Source organism: Alligator mississippiensis, chromosome 7, assembly GCF_030867095.1.
Source record: "Alligator mississippiensis isolate rAllMis1 chromosome 7, rAllMis1, whole genome shotgun sequence".
NCBI classification, from domain to species: domain Eukaryota; kingdom Metazoa; phylum Chordata; order Crocodylia; family Alligatoridae; genus Alligator; species Alligator mississippiensis.
In genome coordinates this window covers 53241-72601 of record NC_081830.1, presented here as the reverse complement: position 1 = coordinate 72601, position 19361 = coordinate 53241, and the positions used below count along the sequence as shown (strand labels likewise).

General features: G+C 55.0%; 1 long non-coding RNA gene across 37 annotated transcripts in view; it reads left to right on the top strand.

Moving 5' to 3' along the window:
* The first annotated feature begins 1118 nt into the window (after nt 1–1118).
* The window catches only part of LOC132251310 (uncharacterized), a 47042-nt gene continuing 28799 nt past the window's right edge, over nt 1119–19361 (top strand). For 11 of the 37 annotated variants that reach the window (XR_009463262.1, XR_009463266.1, XR_009463287.1 and 8 more), the window contains exons 1-4: nt 5790–6606; nt 7001–7637; nt 11764–11830; nt 13428–19359. This is a non-coding gene — a long non-coding RNA (uncharacterized LOC132251310). Of the gene's footprint in view, nt 1277–4984; nt 5766–5786; nt 6607–7000; nt 7638–9438; nt 9537–9611; nt 9648–11763; nt 11831–13427; nt 19360–19361 lie in introns of those variants that run through there. The other 26 variants (XR_009463267.1, XR_009463288.1, XR_009463291.1 and 23 more) reach the window with 17 other exon arrangements.

Sequence of the window (19361 nt, the reverse complement as noted above, 5' to 3'; positions counted from 1 at the left end):
CTTTAACGCCCTTGACTCCCAGCGCTTCGTCTCCGCTTGTGTTGTGATGCCGTCACTGCTGACCCGCAGCCCCCGCTCCCCGTTCTTGTCCCCACGGAAAAGGTCAGTCCCGCGTGCGGCTCCCGCCAGCGATCACTAGAGGAGCCGGGGCTGGGGGCGTGTCCTGGAGCGCGCGGCAGGTCTGGCATCAGAGGCGCGTGTTCCCGTTGGCCGCCTTGAGGCGAGCCGCGATTGGGTGGAAGAGCTGTATGGGCGGGGTCTTGGAGACTCCGCCCTTCCTCGCTTTGATTGGCCTTTGCCGGTGGAGGCGGGTCCAGGAGGAAGTCTCGTTCTCCGCAGTCTGATTGGCTGTTGGGTTTGGTAGGAGGAGTAGACCCAACTGCGTGCTGATTGGTCCGACTCTGATCTTCAGCGGCTCCGTTTGCGCTGGCAGGGCGGGTGGTGGTTTTTTGGCCGCAGGCCGCGTGCCCTGCATGGGATCTGATGCTGCCTGTGGGCTCCTTTCTGAGGTGTGTCGTTCCTAGCAAGGTTTGCATGGTGTTTCCCTGTTTTAAAGTTAATTAAAAATGAAAAAAGGTTGTTCAGTAAGAACTGCATGACATCTGTTCTAGTGGAGAGTGGGGATCCTTGTTTTAACATAAGTACCATGTTGAGCCCGGTGCGGGGGGACGAAGAATTGCCGGTATTATTCGTATTCTACGTCCTTGTCACGACAGAAATGCGTGGAGGTGGGATGCGTGTGCAGATGTGTATACAGTGCGTGTGCTCTGTGTAGAATATATACGGGAGCCCCGCGGCAGTACTGAGCGGTTGCCCCCTCCCCGCCGTTGTGTCCCGGCTTCGCGCCCGGCTGCAGGGACAGGAGGGCACGTGGAGCCACTTTCGTCCCTGTCCTTGTCCGCTGGCTGGCTGCAATGCCCGGCGTGACCACAGGAGAGCAGCACTGAGCCGTCCTCAGGAGCCGTTCCCCCCCTCCCGCAGTGCCCTGCGTGAGCCACCGGGGGCAGCACCGAGCGCGCTCTCCTTCGAACCCTGGTGCGGCGGGGGGGCGGGGACCTTGGGTTTGTAACCCGCGTGGGAGCGGGGCACGTGCGGGGTGCGCGGGGCCGCAGCCCGGGAGCCGCGGAGCCGGTGCTGGCGGGACGCTGCCCCGCGCCGCCTGCGTCTGGCCCCGCTGCTCGTCGCCGCTGTCCTGGGGCGCCCGGCCCGGCCTCGTTCCGCAGCGGCAGGGGCAGGACCCGGGGGTGTCTGTGGGGGCTGTGTCCTGTGTGGAAACGTGAGTTGGGAACCTTTTTCTGGCAGTGCGGTGATTTTGTGGGTGGGAAGTTGGTCATTTAGTGTGGTGATTTGGGGCGTTTCTGTGGAAATGTTTGGGGAAATATGGAGACTTTGGGGGAAATCTGGGGATTTGGGACCTTTTTTCTGGATGTATGTGGAAATGTGTTTTTTGCTGTGGGAAACTGGGAATTGTGTGTGATGATAGCTCCTTTCCTTGAAAACACAGTGGCTCTGTATTTAAAGGTGGTTACTCTAGTAGTTGGTAGAAATGTGTTTAGAGAGATGGTGTGGTAATTTTAGGGTGAGTTGGGAGGGTTTTTAGGGGACTGGTTTGTTGTGGGATGTGTGGGAAAATTGCGTGGCAATTGGGCAAGCATATGGAAATACGGTCAGGTTGTGTCAGGGAAATTTTCTGGGGATTTGGAAACCCTTTTTGTAGGAATGTGTATAGGTAAGTGAAGATATTTGTGTAGTGATTTGGGTACCCTTAATGGAAATGTGCTGGGTCGGCCCACGGCGGTCGTCTTATCCACTGCGGCGCGGTTAACGGCGTGTGCGTTTTCACTCGTGTGAAACGGTCTAACGTGGGCGTGCCCTTTCTCTGAGGCTCTCCTCATGCACCTGTCCTTGGCACCAGCATATCAGTGGTGAGCTGCAGTGTGACAGAAGTGTTACTTGGGGCAGAAGGGCCCCCAGGAGCTGTCATGTCTGCAAGGGTCATTCTGGGTACCGAGACGGGTGTGGCGGTCCCTTGGAAACAGCCAAAGCACCACAGGCGAGTACGTGTTTCTGCTTCGACACGCCAAGCGGACAGAACGCACCAGCAGTTGCCTAGGCTTCTGCCTGGAGGCACGTCATTCACGTGCCCTGCTCCAACGGGAACACCTCCACTGACTGCAGCTCTTGCCTCCAACTGCTGGTAGCACCCTCAAAAAGCAATGGCTTGCCCCTTGACTTGCAGAATACTGGGGGCCCAGACCCCACAGACTTTGTATTCTCTTCCCCTGTGCCTGGGGGAGGTGTTGAGCCCTTTGATCTCTGCAGTCTTCAGCACTTGTTAGCCACTCCTCCTTATGTGCGCAACACCCAGCCCCTGTGACCTTGTCCTACCTGACAGCCTCTGTCTGCCTCTCCTAGTCTCATCCTTCCTCGGAAGGCTTCCCATGAAATCCCGTCTTCTGTCCCAGCGTGCAGCAGGCCTGCACCAATGTTTTCCAGCTTGCTTTAGAGAGTTGTAGGGTAGGGGTGGTGCTTCCTTGCCCCCTGCTGTTTGCTTCTGTCAGCTTTAAGGTGTTCATGTATTTCAGTTTTCCTTTTCTCCCGTCCTCTGTGGTGCCTGTGTCTTGCGCATATGCAGGATGTTGGCGTAAGGCAGGGGCCGGCAGCTCTTTGGTCCTGTGGGCCACGGAGGCGGTACTGGGGAAGGCGAAGCGGGCCGGTCAGCGGTGCCGATCCCGAATAGCCCAGGTCCCGCGTGCCCTACGGCTCCTCCCCGTACTGCCAACAGTGCCCAGCCTAAGCCCCGACCCCCAGCTCACCCTGCACCTTCTCTGGACTCCCTGGACAAAGTTGACCAGATGGAACCTGTGTGCATAACCCTGGCCCGTTGTGCCCCTGCTCCAGACAACCCGTGCACACTGAGCAGCGGCAGTAGCTGTTGCTCGACATGGCGGAAACATGACTCCTCCTCGTCACGGCGGCCGGTCCCTTCTTCCTGCGGCTGCGCAGAGTCTACACGTGGGCTGCCCTGGGGCTTGTCTCCACTGCCATCGCTGCTGCTTCCGGGCCGTGCGGCAGGGCCGTGACGGCTGTGCAAAGGAACCGTAGGGCAGCCCAGCCTCAGGCTCGTAGCGGTTGCAGCCAGAAGAGCCTGGTAGCTGTGAAAGGTGTGGGGCCACTTGCCCCTTGTGCCGAGCACGAGCTTGCGTTCACCTCTGGCAGCTACGGCCGCTGCTCAGCGTGGGTGGGCACACGTAGAGGAGGCGCCGTGCAGTTTGGGGTTTGGGCCGTGTGCACGGGTTCTGGCTGGGCTGGTGCTCGTCCACTCTGCCGGGCCTAGTCCTGAGCGGGCACTGGCTGGATGGAGTTGGAGCTGTGCGTGTGGGTCCCTGCCAGTAGCTTGGGTTTGGGGCAGTGGCGGCAGAAACTGAAAGCAGCTTTCTTTGCCTGCGCAGCCTGGGGAGGCAGTTCAGGCGCACCCCGCTGCATGCCCAGAGGCAGCGGGATGCACCAGAGGCTAGACAGTGATTGGGCAAGACAGGATTGAGGTACCTGCCAAGGGGCAGACTGAGTCCCTCCATGGGCCACATCTGCCCATGCTACTCATGGTGTTTCATATGGAACAGCTTTTAGGAGCAGAGTATCTGGAAGGAGGACTACTGTTGTAAAACTGTCCGTCTCCCTGCAGCTGTCTCCCCACACGGATTTGTGGCGCTGAGCAGCCGTAATATGCTGGTGCCCTGCCCATGGCGTTTTCCCTCCCCCCTCAAGGCCAGTGCCCCTCGCTCCCCTTTTCTATGCTGATGCTGAAACCTGTCTAGAGAGCAGGTTGCAAAGCACCACACTTTCATTTTTTAAGCAGAAAAAGAAATGAAAAAACCTGTTGTTGTTCAGGAAGCACCGCAGGACATCAGTTCAACTTCAGGGGAGTTTGAGATGTGTGGTATACAGATTCTCACCTGTGCAGGAGGGAGGAGGAGGCTAACAGCAGATTGTCTCCACTTTGCAAATGTCTTTTAAAGCTTTCCTCTGTTCACATCGAATGTTTACGTGTGGTTTTTGCTTTGTTTTTTAAATGGATATTCCGATACGTGTCAAGCAGATTGGCGTCGCTGGAAGTTTGGGAATGGGAGCGAATCCGTTTTCCAGCGGACTTGGGAGATGTCAATGAGCGGGGGCCCGTGTCCCTGGAAAAAATGCAACTCTGGAAGGGAAGAGCACTGCTCATCTCTTTCCCTGCCCACCTGGGAATGCTCCTTGTCCTGTTTTGTTTCTTTTACTCTGCTGTCTAGACCGATTTTTAATTTACAAAGGTTCACAAAACCAAAAATCAGTTGGTGTTTTAAGCTGCTTTTTTCCCACCTTTTCAGGAAGCAGTTACTCATCTTTGGTCTTGCCTGGTATTGAAGGCTGGAGAAACAGATTCTTATTGTACTTTCTCAGGCCATTGCTTGTGATGTAAATGCAGGCTTATTACTTGTTAACAGTTGCAAAGAGCATGTTCATCTAACACAGGAGGTACATGGTCCCACTAGGGACCTCTTACTGGACTTGGTGCTGGCGACAGGGGATGACCTGGTAGGGAATTGACTGACTCGAGGTAACCTAGGGGACAGTGACCATCCACTGATTGGATTCACTATCTGGCACAGGGTGGGAAAAATAACCAGTAGGGTAGGAGTGCTAGACTTCAGTGTGGTCAGGAGATTAGTTAGCGAGGCGCTGAAGGACAAGAGCACTGGTAAGATGGGAGTCCAGGAATGGGAGTTGTTCCTAAAGGGAGCAATCCTACAGGTGTAGGAGAAGATGATCCCGTTGCACAGGAGAGGGGAAAGAGGGGCCAAGAAACCCTCCTGGCTGAACAGCAAAATGCAGGAAAACCTAGGGGCAAAAAAGAGGCATATACACAGTGGAAGCATGTGAGATTTACCAAGGTGGAGTATACCTACTTGGCCTGCACTTGCAGGGAGGCAGTTAGAAAGGGTGAACCAGAAATGGAGCTTGGGCTGGCAACAAAAATTAAAAACAAGTAAAGTCTTTCTTTAGGTGTATAAGGAGTAAAAAGAAGGTGCCATGGTAGCATAGGAACCCTACAGGACAAAGTAGGGTAAATAGTGATAGGTGGGGTGAGCGGGGCAAGGTTGAGCTCTTCAGTGAGTTTTTTGCTTCTGTATTCCTGAACATGGAACAGGACAGGTCTCCCAGTTGGATGCTAGACAGGCATAAAAGGGACACCAGCCCACCAAGTGTTTGTGCCAACTTGGTGAAGAGGCACTTGGAAAGACTGGGTGTGTTTAAGTCAGCAGACCCACGTGATCTTCATCCAAGGGTGCCAAAGGATTTGGCAGCATTATAGGAGAGCCCCGACACAGCTGTTTGAGCACTCGTGGCACTCGGGTCAGGTCCCAGAGGGCTGGAAAAGGGCCAGTGCGGTCCCTACCTTTAAGAAGGGAAAGGAGGATCCGGGTAACTAGACACCAGTTAGTCTCACTTCTATTCTGAGGAAAACCTTTGAAAACATTAAGGATCACATTTGTGGGAGTCCTGGAAGGTGGGGGGATGCTGAAGGGCAGTGAGCACATATTCATAGCAGGTAGATCCTGCCTGACTAACCTTGTTTCTTTTTATGACCAGGTCACAAAATGCTTACACACAGGAATTGAGGTAGATGTCATCTACTTGCATTTTAAGAAGGCCTTCAATATGGTATCTCATTCTAATGTCATTAATAAACTGAGCCGCTGTCACGTAGATGATTACACGATCAGGTTGGTGGCAAAATGGCTCAGCGTCATACCCAGAGAATGGCGGTGGATGGGTCGGTATCGACCTGGAAAGATGTGGGCAGTGGAGTCTGACAAGGCTCGGTCCTTGGACCTGTGCTGTTTAATGTCTTCGTGAGTCACTTGGATGAGGGCGTGGAAAGCACTCTGTCCAAATATGCAGATGATACCAAATTTATGGGTAACGTTAACATGCTAAAGCAGAGGTCCTCAAACTGTGGTCTCTGGACCAGCGCTGGTCCACAAGCTCCATGTAGGTGGTCCTCAGAAAGGTTGCAGAACAATTGAGAATCTCTGCATTTGGCCCTGCAGTTGATTACTTTTTTTTCCGGTGACGGAGATTAAGCGGTCCGCTGAGACCCTCGGCAATTTTCAAGCGGTCCGTGCAAAACAAAGTTTGAGAGCCGGTGCGCTAGAGGGTTGGGACCAAATCTGTGGGCACCTGGGCAGGTTGGAAAAATGGGCAGACCAGAATAGGATGCAGTTGAACAAAGACAAGTGCAAAGTGCTGCACCTAGGGAGAAGGAATCACCGGCACGCTTACAGGCTGCGGGAGGGCTTTCTCAGCATCAGAGCAGCGGAAAGGGATCTCGGAGTCGGCGTTGATACCGAGATGAGCGTGAGTTGTCAACGTGACAAAGCGATTGGTAAAGCTAACTGCACTTTATCATGTGTTCGCAGGTGCAGGACAAACAGGTCCAGGGAGGTGATGCTTACCCTCTACGCGACATTGGTCGAGCTGCAGTTGGAGTACTCTGTCCGGTTTTGGACGCCACACTTCAAGAGGGATGTGGACAACCTTGTGAGGGTTCAGAGGAGGGCAAAAGTATATCTATTATAGAAAATAACATGCAGTATATTTAGTTACATCAATTGCCACACTGCTAGCTAAAGATAAACCTATGATATACCATATAGGGATCATTTATGTACGGTCTGTTAGCTCCTTTTAGGACTTGTGCTTTGTTTAATTGTGTTTGACGGTTTCCTTTACTTGCTGACCAAGTTAGTTGTCGCAGCTGCGAAGGTTCACGCTGCGGTTACTCGGAACAAAGCCTTGGCCCTTGTGCTTAACAGCGTAAGCGCGGCTCAGCCTAGGCACCTTGAAAATGGCCGAGGCTGGCAGCAGGGTCATCTTATCGCTATCTGTGCTGGGGTTAACAGCGTGAGCATTTTACCTTGCGTGAAAGTGTCTGATGTGCGTCTGCCCTTTCTCACAGGCTAGTCCTTGCGCTCCTGTCCTTGGAACCAGCTTATCGGCGAGGAAGCGCAGCGTGACATTCGGAACCAAAAGGCCCGGAGTAGAAGGGCCCCCGACATCCGTCGCATCTGCAACGGGTCCCTGCGTGAGCTACTGAGAAATGAGCGTTTGGGGCCCGCACCGGTCTCTCGGAAACATCCGAGCCAGCCCTGGCAGCAGGTGCCTGCGCGTTCCTGCCTCGTACGCGGTCAGGGAACGCTACGCGCCAGCAGTTGCCTCGGCTTCTGACCGGACGCATCCAAAGCTAGCACCTCCAGCGGCTGCAGCTGTTGCTTCCCAACTACTAGGAGAGCCTTGCAAAAGCAATGGCCTGCCCCTGGGCCAGGCTGATACCAGTGGCTCAGACCCAGAGACTTGCTGTTGTACCTCCCGGTGTCTGGATTAGGTGTCGAGCACTTGGAACTCTGGCAGCTTCAGCACATATTAACCTCTCGTCCTCCTGTGGCCAACACCACGGAGCCCGTGACCCTAATGTTTCTGTCAGCCTCTGTCCCACCCTTCCCCTGAAGGCCTCCCGTGAAATCCCTTGTCCCATCACAGTCTGCAGGTTGGCTCCAGCGGTATTTCCCAGCTGCACGTGGAGAGTTGCAAGGGAGGTGGGGAAGAGTTTTATGCCTCCATACTCTTTACTTGTTTCAGCCTGAAGCTGTTTGTTTATCTCAGGGCCTTTTTTTCCTCTCTCTCCTCCTCTGTCTGTGCTTCTGCTGTGTAGCCACTGCCTCCTGTGTATGTGGGAAGGTGATGTAAGGGGGTGCACAGTTACCCTTAAGAAGGAGCAATTTTTCTATGGAGTTAAGCTGAAACTGCTGTACAGAGCGTCTTGCAAAGTGCCTTCGGGTCTGCAGCGGTAGAAGGTATATGGGGTAAGGCACAGAGCTGAGGGAATTGCACTGTGTTGCCCTCTGTGAGCTTCCTGGGAAACACTTGGGGCGGGGGGGTGGGGGTGCAGTTCATGTAGGTGCCTGGGCAGTGCAACCATTTTTCTTCCATGCCCATGGGGTGTGGGTGCAGGTTTCCCCCTGGGTGACATGACACTGCCAGTGCAGGCCCAGTCACCTGAGCGTAGAGCCAGGGGGGACTTTATGGTATGGTTGGGTTTGAACTACAAAGGAGCAGGGACCAGGATGCACGGGTGTCAGAGATGTGTTCCAGACCAGGTGAGGGGTGCATGCAGGTCCGTGGCAGCGTCCTAGGGCAGGGCAGGGCACTGGGGGGTCCCTGTGCTTCTGGCTAGTGCGGGAGGAGCCTGGTGCTGGGGGGTGCTCTGTGCTGCTGCCCACCAGCCCGTGCTTCTGGGATGCTTTGGTGCCCCTGACTCCCAGCCCGCAGCCTCTGCTTGTCTTGTGTTGCCCTCACTCCTGACCCGCAGCCTTGTCCCCATGGAAAAGATCAGTCCCAAATGCGACTCAGGTGGGTGAACAGGTGATCCAGGGCTGGGTTTGGTGGGGGAGCGGGGGCAACGTGTCCCCTAAGTGCACGGTGGCATGCGGTTGTGTCCCTCACTGGTGCTGTGTGGGCTGGGGCTGTGGTCCCACTGTTCCTGAAAGCAATGGGTTGCACCTGCTGGGCTGCAGAGGCCCCGGGGCGAGGGCAGCAGGGAGGGAGCCCGAGTCTGCAGTGGGCAGCCTGCCCCTGCCCTGCACACAGGATTGTGGGCACGGGTTCCCGCTGCCCCTCGGGAATGTGCACAGCTGTGAGGAGCCCCCCACCCAGCCTGAGCCCGCAGCAGGCAGGCAGTGGGTGGGGGGAGCTGGGCTTTGGTCTGCTGCAGCAGCCGCTGTCTCCTGCCGGGCAGGGCGCCGTGGACACGGGTCCCTGGCCCCATAGTGCTGGCAGCTGGGGGCCCCCTCTGGTAGAGCTGAGGGCCAGGAGGTTGGGCGGAGTGGGGAGTTGAGGGGCTTTTCATTTTAATCAGACATTTTGGTGTTTTTATTTGAGAATTAGTGGGGTTATCTATCAGAGATTTTGCCTTTTTTTTTTTTATCAGGGAAAAGCAGGATGCCTCGTCATTAGAGCAGCACGTGGGAGCCAGGGCCTGCAGCGTTATCAGGCGTGGGGTGGACACGCGGTTCCCGGTGTCAGTCAGAGCCCGGTGGGTGGCGGGCACGCTCCGCAGCAGCACCCGGGCTCCGGCGCTGCCGTGCGCTCTGGACACGAGGGGCAGCTCTGAGCCGGCACGTGTGGGGCCGTCTGCAAGGCTGGCTCGGGGCAGAGCAGACCGGGGTGCTGTGCGCGACCCTCGGGGCTGTCAGGCAGCCGCTTGCCCAGCGGAGGCATCAGCGCTGCAGGCGGGATCCCCCATGGCCACGGGCAGGGCAGGGCAGGGCACGGGGGGGCGGGCGGGTGTTCTGTGCGCGGTGCCGCAGCTCGGCCCCTTCCTCCTCGAGCTGGAGCTGGCGGGACGCTGCTCCGCCCCGCTCCGCTTGGCCCTGGGCGCGCTGCTCGCCCCGCGCCCCCCGCACGGGGTCGGAGCCGCCGCTCTCCTGGGGCGCCTGGTGCGGCCTCGTTGCGCGGCGGGGCAGCGCGGTGCGGGCGGGCAGGCCCCGGCGCCGGACGGACCCGGGGGGGGGGTGGAAATGTGCCTGTGAGCAGGGGCGTGGAGCTGTGTGAGCACCGGGTGGTTTTCATGTTGCCTGTTTTGTGTGGGGGGCTTGGGAGACATTTTTTGTGGCAGTGTGATGATCTTTTTGGTGGGAAGTTGGTCCTTTAGTGTGGCGATTTGGAGGTGGTTTGTGGAAATGTGTGAAATATGGTGGTATTGGGAGAATTGTGTGAGGAGTTGGGACCTGTATTTGGAAATTGTGGAAATGTGATTGTTTGGGGGGAATTTGGTCATGGTGTGTGGTGATATAGTGCCTTGTTTGGAAATACTGCTATTTTGTGTGGAAACGTGATGGTTTGGGAACCTTGTGGAAATGTGTGTGGAAATCTGGTGATTTTGTGTGGAAGTGGTGTGGTAATTTTAGGGTGATTTGGGAACTGTTTGTGCGACTGGCGTGTTGTGGGACCTGTGGACAATTGTATGGGGATTGGTTCACTGTATGGAAATACGGCTGTGTTGTGGGGGGAAAATGGTCTGGGGATTTGGAAACCCTTTTTGTGGGCTCATGTGTGGGCTTGTGGTGGTTTGCGTGTGGAAAACCAGACATCCTTTGTGATGACTTGGGGGCGTTTTTGTGGCAATGTTTGGAGATGTTTTGTGACGTTGGGAGAGGTCTGTGGGGATTTGGGACGTTTATTTGGGGAGTGTGTGGAAATGTTAAAATGTTGTGAAAACCTGGTGATGGTGTGTGGTACTAAAGGACGTTGTTTCTTGGAAAATGTGATTTTTGTGTGGAAAACTAGTGATTTATGAACTCAGTGGAGATGTCTGTGGAAATGTGGTGATTATGCCAGTGAGAAGTGGTGTGGTAGTTTTAGGGTAATTTGGGAACTGTTTGTGTAACTGATGTTCGTGGGAGCTGTGGAAATGTGTGTGCATGGGAATATGGTTGTGTTGTGTGGGGGAAACGGTGTGGGGATTTGGAAACCTTTTTTAAGGGCATGTGGCGACTTTTGTGTGGAAAACAGTTTGTTCTGTGTGGTGATTTGAGAACCCCCTTTTTATCTGGAAGTGCTGATTTGTTTGGTGGCAGGCGAGTCATTTTGTGCTAATTTGGTGATGGGTTGGTGGAAAGGTGTGGGGAAACGTGGTATTGGGAGAATTCTGTGGGGACTGGGGAGCGTGTCTGTGGAAATGTGCTTTTTTGTGGAAGATGTGATGGTGTGTGGTGAAAAAGGATCTGTTTTGGAAATGTGATTTTTTTTGCGTGGAAAACTGGTGATCTGGCACAGGTGTACATGGAAATGTGAGTGGAAATATCTGGTGATTTTTTTGTGTGTGTGGAAAATGGTCTGGTAATATTAGGGCGATTTAGGAACCGTTTTTGTGGAACTTGTGTGTTGTGGGACGTGTGGAATAGTTTGTGGTGACTGGGTAAGTGTGGAAATATGCTTGTGTTGTGTGAGGGAAATGGTGGGCAGGGGTTGGAAAAATTTCTGTGGGCACGTGTGTACCTGTGTTTGGACACGTGGTGGTTTCCATGTCGAAAACTGGCCCTGATTTGAAAACCCTTTTTCTGGCAGTGTGGTAGGGTGTTGGGTTTTTTTGAGTGGGAGGTTGGTCATTTTGTGTGGCGATATGGAAGTTTTTTTGTAGAAACGTTTGGGGAAATATGGTGGTTTTGGGAGAGTTCTGTGGTGCTTTGGGAACTTTTTCCTGGAAATGTTTGGAAATGTGATTTTTGTTGTGGAATTTAGGACCTAGAGGTATACAGGACATTTGTTTGGGACTATAGGGGTTTTGCGTGGAAATATGATGATTTAATTTTTAGAAAATGGTGTGGTAACTTTAGGGTGATTTGGGAACTGTTTTGTGCGACCTGTGGAAAATCGTGTGGCGATGGGGTAAGCATATGGAAATATGGGTATGTTGTATGAGGGGAAAATGCATGGTGATTTGGAAACCTTTTTTGTAGTAGTGCGTGTAGAAAAGTGTGATTTTGTGTGTGTGTGTGGTCATTTGATAAGTCTGAACGGGAATGTGCTGGGCTGGCCCACGGGGGTCATTTCATCCGCTGCGGTGCGGTTAACAGTGCGTGTCTTCTCACTCCAATGAAACGGTCTAATGTGGGTCTTCCCTTTCTTTCCAACTGCTCCTTGTGCACCTGTTCATGGGAGCAGTGTCAGCGAGGAGCTGCAGCGTGAAAGAAGTGGGACTTGGAAATATCCAAGGGACCACGGGTAACAGGTGAGTGTGAGTTTCTGCCTTAAACACTCTGATGGGGTAAAATGCACCCGCAGCTGCTTACGCTTCTGCCTGGAGGTGCATCATCTGCGTGTCACTCCCCATTTATGGGGGCCTCAATTCACCTCCTTCCGCCGCACCTGATTTACATGTGGGGACCCACTCTTCAGCCTGTGGGCAGGCATGTACCTGTGTACATGGTCACATGCACATAGCACCCCTTTGTGACCCCTCCTCCTGTTTCCCTGAGCACCTTGCAGGATGGAAGTCTGGCAGCCTGCAAGGAGAAACCCACCATTGGTCATGCTGTTCCCCTTTAGAGGTGAAAATCTGGATTTTTCTCATTTAAAGGAGAAAATCTGGGGGCGCTGGGTATCAGCAAATAAAAACCTAGGTTTCCGGACTAGCCCAGGGATTGACACGACACTCGGTTCGAGGAGTGACGGAAAGGCTTTATTTACTACAAGTATTTAAGATCAAGTCAGGCAAATCCAAACCAAATCAAAGTCCAGTAATTAGCTGTAAGGTGATGATTTCTCGCCAAACAGGCGACAAAGAGGCGGTCTGTTTCCCTTCACCTTGTAGAGTAAGTTGGGTGCGTCGGCAAGCCGTATCAGAGAGATTTTTCACTCCTGAAGCGTGCGTGTGCTGTGTGCTGTTTTACTTTTTATCCCCTTACTTTAGCATCTTCAAAGCATTCTTTTAGTTGTGTAAATTAAGATGGAGTCCCAAACAGTAACCGACAGGAAAAACCTGCCAAGTACCGGTTATCAGAAATTTCTAATGCGAACGAGTTAGCTTCTTCGGTAACGAGAGGTTATTCAGTTTGGAACGTATCGAGAAACCGATTGACTGCTAGGAAAAACATACTAAATCAGGAGGAGACATCTATTACATACGGAGAATGTGTTTCAGCATATAAACGCGACTTAGTCGGAAAAGAGATATTTATCGTGCTAATTAATTGAGGATAGACGCTTCATACCGTTACACACCAGACAACTAAGAGTCTGTGTGAAATCATCCTGAATATAGCCCGATAAGATGGAAGAGACTTCATAATTCTTTCTTAGGTGGCCTGGCCATGAAATTGCATTGTCTTGCGTTATGCAGTTAGCGTTATTATTCAGTATTTTAACTTTTGTGAGTAGGGCCAAGCTTTACATGATTTTCAGAGTCGTTACTGGGTCGGGGTTCTTAAGGTGACATACTGGGTTTTACTGCATTTTTCCCTGGTGAATGCAAAACCCGGGTCCCTGCCAATTACCCTTTTTGTACGTGAAGTGAAGACGCTATGACATTTGCCGGTGATGCTCTTAGCGTATAAAGGATTACAACCCTCCAAATTGGATAAAGCAGCTAGAGATAGGGCTAGAATATGCACTTTTATTGATCACACCTCGAGGCATAAGAATAAACCCTTTGTGCTATGCCTACCTAGTGACTTGTCACACCACAATACAGATTGCCCAGTCTACCGGCTGGGGGAGATGCAGGAGGGAGGAGGAGGCTAACAGGAGGTTGTCTCCACTTTGCAAAGGTCTTTGTAGTTTCGCTTTTGTAAAAACCTAATTTTTACGTGGGCTTTTTAAATCGATAGTTTGACGGGCGTCACGTAGACTCGTTTTGCTGAAACTTTGGGAACGGGACCGAACCCATTTTCCTGTGCGCTTGGACCTGCAGATGGCTGGGGCCCGTGTCCCTGGGGAAACTCCTAGTCTGGAAGGGAGGAACACTGCTCATCTCTCTCCCTGCCTGCCTGGGAACGCTCCTTGCCTTGTGTTTGTTAGACTCTGCCATTTAGACCTATTTTAACTTGTAACAGGGTCACAAAACCAAATGCCAGTTGCTGCTCGTAGCTGCCGTTTCCCATCGTTCCAGAAAGCAGCTACTCGCTCTTGGTCTTGTCTGGTATTAAAGTCTTGAGAAACAGAATTTTATTCCACTTTTTTTGGCCGTTCCTTGGGATGTAAGTGTAGGCTCACAGCCTATTCCTTGTATGCCAGCTTAAGCACGTGTCGTTCTTAAGTTAGGCTTCTGGTAGGTGTGTAGTCTGCAATACTGAGCGTGGTCTGTCAGGCCCTGACCATATTTTCAGTTTACACCGAGGGGAATCTGCCCATAGCCTTCCTTCCCCTTTCTCATCACCATCTTCGTAACATCCCTGCCTCTTTACTTGTCGCTCATTTCAGGAGCTGTTGTGTGCCAGTGCTTCTGTTCCCTGGTGCTTTCCCCGGGTACCCACCCTGTCTCCTGTACGTGGTGGAGGACCGGTTTAAGGAGTTGCACGGAGGGCCCCACAGAAGTCCTGTGTGGTCACGGGTTTACAATGAAGACTTGCAGCTGTGTGTTACTATTTCTGGGGTGTGCCATGTGTGAGGTGCAGCTGTCAGAGGAACGCTTTGGAGATGTCGCTCACGCAGGGAAGCAAAATTGTTCTGCTCCCCACTACTGAGCTTTAAAGGGTGATACCTGTGAGACATCACATCCCCTGTCCAAACCTGAGCCATCTGAGCAGGGGAAGTGGCATGGGAGCGGGGGCCAAGATACCTGGTTGACAGCCCAGACTGCAAGTTGAAGGCTGCAATGGAAGCGCTCAGAGTGTGGCCTGTCAGATTCCAACAAAATCTGTCAAGTCTCACATGTAGCTTATCACAAGGAAACGAAAAAGAAAAGGACATGAGCAGGGGCCCATGTTAGAGTCTTAGTGCATTGGTCAGCGATTGGGGGTGAGGGGGTGCATGTCCCTCCTTCACTGCTTGTGTGTTGACTGTCATTGTTAAAGGACCAGGGTTGGGGGCGGGGGCATTCTTGGCTGCTTGGCCAAGTGCCTGGGGGAAGAGCTAGGAGGGAGGGGGAGGTTCAGCAACCCCGGACTGGCCAGGTCTCCCCCTGCCTCCCACAGGGCTGCGCTACCTGCTACTGGCAGTGACTCTGCCTGGAGCAGTTGGCAGGCCCTTGTAAGCAGCCTGCACTGCTTGGGAGATGTGGGCTGTGACACCTTGGTTTTCTGGACTGTGGTAAGAAAGCAAACAGCCTTGTAGTACAGGCTTCAGTTGTGGGACTGCACCCTGTTGTTGAGACCCCCCCCAGGGGCTTATTTCTTGTATGTCCATGCAGGATAGTTGGAGGGGTGGGGAATGGAAGGAAGAGGCATGGATGAGACCTGCATCTTCTGTTCAGCAAATTTCTGTAAGTAATGTTAGTACTACTAATATTATCCCTGTTCTGATTCTTACTATTACTATTATTTGTTTTCCCATATACTTTGCCAACAAAGCACCTGGCAGGTCCAGTAAGAAAAGGAAGTTTCCAAACAGGTGACAGAAGGAAACCAAATGATTTAAGTATGCAAGTGGTGGTGGTGGTGTTGGGAAGGTTCAGGAACCATGGGGGAGGCAAGATTTTTTGTTATGTCTTGTGTGGCAACAACAGCACGGTTTGGACGGACAGAAGCAAGGTTTTAGGCATCCCAGTCCCCTTTTTCAGTCCTGGTTCCTTCCCAGCATCCTGAGGAAAGGTACTGTCATACCCCAAAGGTTGCCTGTATCTTACAGTTGGTCTGGTAAAACAGGGGTCAAAAAACCTATGGCCTGTGGTTTGGATCCAGCCTGTGAAGAAACTGGTTCTAGCCTGTAGCAGTTCAACCAAGGAGCAGCACACTCCCATGGTGACAGCAGCAGGGACATCCCCAGCGGCCTGTTGCCACTGCGTTCAGTTTGTTCTTTGTGCTGCAGCAGAAGCAGCCTCCCCAGGGTCCCGGCCCCTGCCTCTTTCTTTTGAGTCCCTTCACAGCCTGTGGAGATTGCCGGGGAGCAAGCTGTCACGTTGGCAACGGTGCACAACGGCAAAAGAACGGCCCTTCCCTGCAAGGAAAGATTGCACCTAACTCCGAGCGAGCAGAGCAGAGCAGAGCATGGACACAGAGCGAGATGCTCATCAGTAGGGTAGTCTGGCCTTGCCGTTGCTAGGAGTGCCCAAGTAGGGAGGTGTTGGAATAATTTCTCAGCTTTTTCCCTAGATCGCTCTAAGAGGAGAGGGGAGCGCTAAGCACACTTGGGTTCGTGCACGCTCCCCATCGTTTTCAGAAGCGGACGGCAGGAGAAAGTTTGCGGTCAGCGATAGCAGCACAAGGCCACGCAACCAGGCTGGGGAACGTGCGGCTCTTTCCTAAACCAGGAGTGGCAGGACTTGCACAGCTTTGCCAGGTGAATGCTGTGCCTGAGTCCTATATATTGCTTACCTTGGCTCTTGCTGCCCTCTCCCTCCCTGCCTCCACGAGCACAGGTACAGCCTTTCTTAAGCCCCTCTCACTGCTACCTGGCCAACTTTTAAAGCAGTGGTTCTTGCCCTTTTTCACTGTAGGACCCCCCACCATCCTGGTCCGTGATTCAGAGAGTCTCTCCCTCCCTCCCTCCTGTTCCTTGACCCTGCCCCCAGGCAGCCTTGCAGCATTTCTCTCTACCTTGCTGTGACCCTTTCAAATCTTGCAGAGGAACCTCTCTGCTCCCTTTGGCTGGTGGTGTAGATAACAGGGAGGAAGGTAGGGAGCCTCTTCCTGTCCTGGAGGGCACAGTGAGCAGAGCTAGGGTATAAAGATGGACGTGGGCCCCGTGCAGCGAGCGGAGGCTGCTTCGGCACCGGACCTGAGGACGAGGACCGAGCTGAGCACGGTTGCGTTCTTGTTGCCCGGGCAAATGGGGAAGGTCGTGCCGGCAGTCGGGTCGAGGACAGGCTCTGGCATGGCACTGCCGAAAGCATTTTGGCAAAGTTGAGGCTCAGCAAGGCCTGCCCATACTGCTGCTTGGTTCCTTAGTATCGCAATCCTGTTTTGGTTTCTGAGTTCCCCCATTTCGTGTTCTTACTAACAGCTCGTTACCGCCGGGCCTCAGCCGAGGAGGCTGTGGCCAGTCTGCGCTCAGAACCTTGCAGGCCGACGCGGGCACAGAAATGACGCAGCTACGGCTCCCTCGATGGTTACCCTTGAAATGCAAAAGGCGGGTCCCACTACAGTGGCCACCCAGGCAGCTAAGAGGCAGGAGACCAAGCTGCAGCCTGAGCTTGCCTGTCATACCCCAAAGGTCCCCCACGCAGTAGTGCAGCACCACGCACGTTCTCCCCCGCGGGGTGGGAGGTGGTGGGTCTGACTGGCAGCAGGTCCCTCGCTGGTGCAGATTCCCTCACCTTTGCCTTCCAGCTCGCCCGGTCCTGCAGACACCCGAAGCAAAGGTCTGGGGTGGGAGCCAGGTGCCAACAGCTGGGGGTTGGGTTTAACGCCGTGTGCCGGGTAGTGTGGCGTGGGCCAGGTGCTCTTTCTTGGCTGAGTGGGTCAGGTGCCTCACCTGCAGAGGTGTTGGGGGCTATGGCATTAGCGCCAAGCCGGGGTCAGGACGGGTGCTGGAAACAAGTGCTTGTCGCACACGGCCACGGAACAAGACTGTGCGCAGCTCCGCATGACAAGGCGGCACCTGCGGCGGTGATGCCTGATGCGCGCTAGCGCTTCCTCACAGGTAGGACCTGCCTCGGGCCGGCGCAGTCCGGCAGCCGCGGGACCGCGTACCTGCCCGAGGCTGGGGTGCGCCGAGAGCCGCAGCGGCCCCTGCCTGGCGGTGAGGACGGCGCTGGCGGACAGGGAGGGCAGAGTTTGCAGTCCCGGTCCCTCCTCCCGTCCCAGGGGCAGAGCCAGACCCAGCGCGCACTGCCCTGCGGCCGGGCCGGAGTGCGCGGGGCGGGCGGCAGGAGCGGGGGGCGGTTGGGGTCCGAGCGCTCTTCCTGGGGGCCTGGGCGGGATCCGCCGGGCCGCCCTCGGGTCCCGGCGCGGCAGCGGGAAGCCGAGGTGCGGCTGGTGCCGCCTGGGCGGTGGCGGCCACGGGCCCCGGTTCGTGCGGCGGGGCCCGGCGGCCCGTGCGGAGCTGCCTCCCTGCGCGCCCGGGGCGCTCATCCCGTGAAAAGCCGAGCACTGGCGGGCGCGGCACGTGACCGGAAGGGGCGGGGCTCGGCGGGCCGCCCTCGGGGCGCTGGAGGCGGGAGCTGTGGGCTGCGCTGCGCCGGGGCCGGGGAAGGCGCCGCGCCCTCTGTGCGGGCTGGGCGTGCCCGGTCCCCCGTGCCGGGGCGGCGCTGCCCCGTGTCCCCGCGCTCCTGCGTTTTGTCCGTTCTCGTTTTCGTGTTGTTAACCCGCCGCTTTCTCTGCGCTGCTCCCAGCCGGCGGGCGCGCTGCTCCGCGGGGTGCTGTCCCGCGGGCGCCTGGGGCCCTGCTTTGCTGGGGCCGGGGGTGTTTTGGGAGCCGTTGGCTGAGACCTGCCCTCGGTCCGAGTCCTGGCCTGGGAGTGCTGTTAATTGCCCGCGTTAATTGCCTCGAGTCGGGGCGGGTCTTTCCGCCGCGGTGCCTGGTCTCCGAGGAGAAGGGGGCCGCGGGGCCTGGGTGCGAGGAGCGTCCCCTGTGCCGGCTGGGCCTTCCCCTGGGCTCCGGCCCCTGCGTGCCCTGGGCCTTGGCCCGAGGTGCCCCAGCCGCACCTGGCCTGCACTGCCCTGCCCTGCCGGGGGGCGGGGGCGGAAGGCTTGACCCTGCGGGTGCCGGGAGCCAGCTGCGGCCGGCTGGTCTCGGGGCCCGGCAGAAATGCGTCTCGCGTGGGGCTGGGGGTGAGCGGTCCCGTTGTGGGGCGGCGTCCTGAGCTCTGCTGTTTTTAATGCTAGTTTACTAGCTGCAGCCCCCAAAACGCTAGGAATTACATTTTTATTCCAAAAGTATTTATTGAAGTCCAGGATTTTTAGGTACCCTTTGAGTGCGTACTTTAACACAGCGTCAGCAATTATTTCCGGTGCAGGGCCACTCACCAAGTGGTGGCACGGGTTGCAGCCCTGCCCCTGGCTCGGTGCCCTGCCCCTTGGGCAGCAAGTCCTATCCCGTAACCCTGGCCTTTGCCACTAGAAGTCCCTCTCCTTTCCCCCTGGAAACACTCCTTTCAGGAAGGGGTTTTGTCATCTCAGAAGCAGAAAAATACCAAGTTAGGTTCTAAAAAGAGAACATCTACAACAATGACTAATTTTATTAAAAAAAAAAAAAGCGGTCATTTGATTTCAAGAGTCACTCTTGTGCTCCCCGGGCACTGGAAACACATCCAGCCTGAGCTTCTCTGAGCACAGCCAGGCTTCCAGAAACCGGTGCACCATTGGATCCAGCAGGTGCAGCCTGTGAGCTGGGGCTGCAGCCGTGCAGCTAGCACCCTGCCTGGGCAGCCTTGAGGGAAGCACCCGCCCCCTGCAACTCGGGGGCTGTGCAATGCCCAGCAGCTCCTGTTGGCAGGCTCTGCTGAGGGCTGTGGGTGGGGGGAAGCAGTGAGGGGCTTGATCTCTCTTCTTCCCCCTCCCCCAGCCTGCGTGCATCTGTGGGCAGGCTCCAGAGCACTGTGGTTGTTTCATTAAGCATGGTGACGAGCTGCTGAGATTAGACCATCGGAGCGCTCTGGAGAGACGGAATAAGCCTCTGGAAGGGGGAAAACTTATAGAGGGGATGACTGGTTCCTATGGAGGGGGT